Here is a 5,711-nt window from a genome sequence, read left to right on the forward strand (position 1 = left end):
GAGAGAGATGTAGGAGTCAAGAAAGGGATTCTGGTGTGATTGCGGGAGTGAGCACACGCGCTCACGCGCGTGTGCGCGTTGTGCTGTCTTTGTGAAAGTTGTGACTACACTGTGCAAGTTATTAAAGTTTATTCCGGTTACCACACAAGCTTTGGATACCTTCTTCATCATTTATTCATCGAACTTTTCATTCATCATTACACCATCATTAGTTTAACATCCATTTAAGATTCATTCTATATCTATGGTTTAACAACGTTTAAAAAGAAGCTGTATAGTCATATAGCAATGATAAAACGTCGCGGACGGGGGTAATTAATTGTTTTTCTAACATACATGCTACCCATCCTCTTACCTATGCAGGGCGTCTTAACCGCGACGCATATATAACCAGCACGCATATTTTCTTTTATTTCCTTTTCAAATTACGTCCCGAATCATAAATCTACAACTGCATATAATACCTTCACTTTGTATATTGCTCGCCGCAATTTTTTAAATTTATGTTCTGTGCATTTACACATAATAAAATACCTCCGTCAACTCTTTCGGGAACCTATATAGGAACCATCACACCATTCACGCATTTTAAAGACGGCAGTTCGATTGTGGACAGTTCCGGTGGAGTTGCGCAATAGGCATAATAAGTAGTAAATGGAGCCTCGTTAAGCCAGTCAATGTCACATTGGCAATCCAATTTGCAACCTGTAATGCAAATTACAGTGTAAGTGTGAGCTTTTCAAGCTCGCAGAATGCACATAGCATGCAGCTTTACAGGTAGTTCCACCCACGTAGTCCTTCGCTGCGGACGATTGTTGCGTACGTGACGATACGTGCACGCGTATAAAGGTACAATTAATACACGAAGTGTGACAAAACAAACCACATTTAATAAATAAACAGAATGTTAATAACAAAGAACGACCACACTTGCCTCCTAGGTTAACGGTTACGTCATATGATGTGAGTTCAGTCAGATTAAACACGTCCTTGTCGATAGATGTCAAGCGCTCGTTGCCCGCCAAAATGATAGAGCTGAGCATTGGCAACCCATGGAAACCGCCAGGTTCGATGAAGCTTATCGCATTATTATCAATATAAATGTCCTGATGTGAAAATGTAATAAAAAATTAACAATGATTTGATCGACAGAATGGTGCAATATAATACACAGGCAAACAATATGGAATATATAAGATTAATGACTAAGTCGATGTGGTGACGTTAATAGACTATCTTCGACACACAACCACGGCAGTAACTCGAATAATAACAAGAGCGTATAAAAAAGGTCTTTTTTTTAAAAAAAAGGCATTCTTTCTTAAAGAAGGCCTTCTTTATACGCTCTTGATAATAAGCATCTACAAAGATTTAATAATGCTTTTCGGCTGTGTTTACTCTCTTACAATACCACGTATCACTGACTGGACTACGGGTGTCTGTACGTACGGTCGCGTTACTCAGTCCTCTGAAGGTGCCAGCTGCGATGGTGACGAGGTTGTTGTTAAATAGGAGAACCATCCTTGCTGCCGCTGCGCCCTCAAAGGCTCCAGCAGCAACGCTCGAAATCCGGTTGTATTCAAGTTGTATGACCTCAAGCTTCTTGAGGCCGGCATAGGTTCCTGCTGAGACCGTGTACAGATGGTTGTACTCGAGTTTTATATCTCCGATTTCATCTAGATCTTTGAATGTTCCCGGTGCAATATACTCGATGGCATTATGCGACAAATCGAGGGTCTGTGGAAGCGTAAATGAATAAATAAATAAATAAATNGAGAAGTGGTTCAGCACCCATGGACACCAGCTCGGGTTACAAGTGACAAGACCTCCATTGGTAATGAGTGGGAAATGCAGGACAGTTGCGGATAGTATGGATTTGTCCATAAACGAATATCACCCGACCATTCACAGACAATGGCACTGGTCAGAAGGCAGTGGAACTGCCACAGCAAATGGCTGAGAAGTGCAAGCAGCACGAACGACCATACTCGCATTACTTAACAGTAAGGAATTACCCGAGAGACGACGGAGATGCGATCACCAGTTCAGAGACTGTTTGCGAGACCGTACTGGCCACAAGCATTCCTACCCACATGCAAAACTGACCCACAGGTGAAAGAACCACAGATGTAAGCAGGGACTGTAAGGATGCCAGGACATGAAGAGCGTAAGAAAATTATGACAGACACGTAAAACAGCTTGGAACCATGAAGCATCTATACAATCCGAGTGAGGAGCAAAGAGACGTGGAATTAGCAGAGCTTAATTCAGTCTAATCAAACGGAATGTACACCAGATCATACAGGATAAGGCTGCCGAGTGGAAGGCTCACTAGGAGAATCGACGTCGATCTTTGAGGACAAGGACACTAACACCGCTCGAGATAGAGTGATGAACCTCGAGATGATCGGAGCTTTGCAATATGGCCACAGCCATTAGTTGACAGAAACTCACCCAAATCCCCACTCCCTACCCTGTCCAAACTCACAATAGCTCCCTCAACCTCAACCGTCAACCAGCACACATATAATTGTAGCCGACAGTTGAGTCAAATGTGAGTCGCTCAAAGCCTTCAGTTTGCTCACTAGGTCAGGGAATTTCCAGACCACCTCAGAAGTTGTCAGACTTGTGAGATAGACAAAATGAGCGAAGGACAAGGGGAAGACAAATCAGTTAGATAATATAGTTATGTTTATTAGACAAGCATTTCATGGTTGAATTGAACCTATGCAAGATTGCCATGTGCATTTACAGAGTTTAGTGAAGCGTTAGTTCGTAGTGAATTTAAAAACAAAAAAAACAAATGTGTTGTTTATTTGGCATCGTAACACTTGTGTGAATTTGGACCGGTTTTATTTTTGTAATGGAAGAGGATGTCATGTATTGCGTCCACGAGATGCGTGATCTTAGTCTCAGAAAAACAGTTGAGTGACCGCAAAATGGCCGTTGCTTTTGTTTCGTGAACCTACACAGAAACACTTTGGAATATGCATACGACAGAAACACTTGGACAGAGGCCCAAGACGTAACACGAGGCAAGAATAACATTAATGACTAATAAAGAATAATGTTATTAGCCCGCGTACAGTTGCGCGCAGGCGTGCGGCAACTGTACGCGGCCTATATAGTTACTATAGTATACTACTAGCACAAGTTCCCTTCTCACTTACACTACGTTGGCGATTGGACAACGACGTGTAACAGCGGGGGGGGGGGGGGGGGGGGGGGGGGGGGGGGGTGGGGGGGGTGAGCCTGGCGGTATTATACTACTACTAGCGCTAAGGTATTAGTACTATATCCCTCGCCTCTGCCACAGGGTAGCGATCAAAATTAGGTCATCAAAGCGATTCATGACATCTATGCCATACCAGCCGATTAGTTACAGTAATGTCAGTATCAGACAGACAATACAGACAGGAGCCTAGCTGTGGCGGAGCGAAGCGGCTATAGTGTAGGCTAAACATGCCTCGTGATCCACATCATAGCCGAGCCTGCTAGCACAGACACACTTGAGCCGTTGGCAATAATTAAAAGATAAAAACCGAAATGTATTTACTACCAATGTTTAGGTGATACTTCATTAGAATGTTCCCAACTCTAAATGTCATTAATGTCAGAAATAACAATATATATTACATATAATAATATATATATATGTCATGTCAATAATATTAGTTTGTTGTTTAATGTCATTTAGTAGGTTAGTGTTAGGGTTAGGATTATCAATCATTCTTTGTCTGCTTGATTACAGCTGATCCATCTGTTGTCATCATTCTCTCTATCTCAAAGTATTTAGAGTAGTAGTCAATGCAAATCAGCCATTTGCTCTGAGGTCAGTCAAACAGATCCATTCCTACATGTTCCCATGGTCTTGTTAGTATTGGCAGTGGCATCAGGGGTTCCTTCTGCTGTCGGGCTCTGTGTTCTTGACACGGTCCACATCGAGAAATTGTATCTTCTATCTATTTGTTAATCCCTGGCCAGTAAAGGAAGTCTCTTGCCAACTGTTTGGTCTTTACCATTTCTTGATGGGCAGCATGTAACATCTCGATGACTGTTATCCTCATTGTCTGTGGTATCACGATTCTTGTTCCCTTGAAGACTACTCCATCCACGATGTTCATTTCATCTCGAAAGTCATGATACGCTGCGATTCTCGGATCAAGTTTTCTCTTGTCCTCGGGCCATCCTGACGGCAATTTCACAGTGTGGCTCAGTAATTCCAGCTCAGCATCTTGTGCAGTTTCTCTTCTGATCTGTTTCATCCTTGGAGAGCTTGTCTGTTGTACGCTATTTAGTTCTTCCGATCCTGCTAGAAAAATGTGCGAGTCTTCTCCAGTAAGGATCGGACCTGGTTCGTTGACGTGCGCACGGCTCAGTGCATCTGCAACTGGAATTTCTGTTCCCTTCTTGTGCACTAAGGTAAAGTCGTATCCTTGTAGTCTCATCCTCATCTTCTGTAAACGGAGTGGAACTTGATGTAATGGCTTCTGGAAGATTCTGATCAGGGGCAAATGGTCTGTCTCGACAGTGACATCTGTCCGTCCGTACACGTATGTGTGGAATTTCCTGAATGCAAAAACAATGTCAACAATTTCTTCTCAATCTGTGCATACGCGTATTCAGCGGTTGTCAATGCCTTGGACCCATATGCCACTGGTCGCTGATCTTGCAACAGGACACATCCTATTCTGGATTGACTGGCCTCTCCTGAAATCGTTACTGGCTCTTCCCTGCTGTAGTATCAGAGTACTGGTGCACTGGTTAACAGCTTCTTGATCTGATTGAACGCGTCTTTATAGATCTTGTCAAAATGCCATTTGAAGTTTATGTACTTGGATTCCTTGATCAGGTCTCTCAATGGCTCTGTGGCTGAGGACAAGTTTTTTAGATACTTTCCTACGTATGTCACCATCCCAATTAGTCTCTCTATGTCTGGTACTGACTTGGGTTGTGGCATTCCCACTATCGCTGTGATCTTCTCTTCATCGATCTTTGTTCCATTTTCTGTGAACTTGTCTGCGGAGTATTTTACTTTATGTAAACATAGCTGTAGTTTCGTCAGTAAAAATGTCACATTGTTCTCTCTCGCTTTTTCTAGTGTCTCTCTAAGTGTCTTGTTATGTTTGTCTATTGTGTCTCCGCTTACTAGGAAATCATCCACAATTTTCACTAAGCCTTCTATACATTCGAAGATGTCTCCGAAGATTTTTGAAACAATTCTGGCGCGAATGTGATGCCCATTGGCAATCTTCTGTACCGAAATCTACCGAAGGGTGTGTTGAAGACTGTGTAGTCCTTGGAGCGTTCGTCTAGCTGTAGCTGGAAATATCCTTGATTCGCATCTAACACTGTAAAGTATCTGACTTTACAACATCTCTGTGCGACTTCGTCTACTGTATTAGTTGGGTGGAACTCTCTCTGTAGCGCTAGGTTTAAGTCTTTGGGGTCAATCGTTAGTCTTACTGTCCCATCCTTCTTGGGGACTACATGTAGAGCACTACACCATGGTGATGGTGTACCTACTGGGACTCTCTCAATAATCTCATCGTCAACGAGTTGCTGCAGTTTCGCTTGAACACCTGCTCGCAGAGCTATGGGGACAGGGCGAGGGGGTTGTGCAACAGGGGTTGCATCTGAACTCAGCTTTAACTCAACCTCACCCGGCACTTTTCCTATACCCTGAAACACATCAATAAACTCATGAATGA

The sequence above is a fragment of the Priapulus caudatus genome, unplaced genomic scaffold (genome assembly GCF_000485595.1).
Source record: "Priapulus caudatus unplaced genomic scaffold, Priapulus_caudatus-5.0.1 Scaffold715, whole genome shotgun sequence".
Classification (NCBI taxonomy): domain Eukaryota; kingdom Metazoa; phylum Priapulida; class Priapulimorpha; order Priapulimorphida; family Priapulidae; genus Priapulus; species Priapulus caudatus.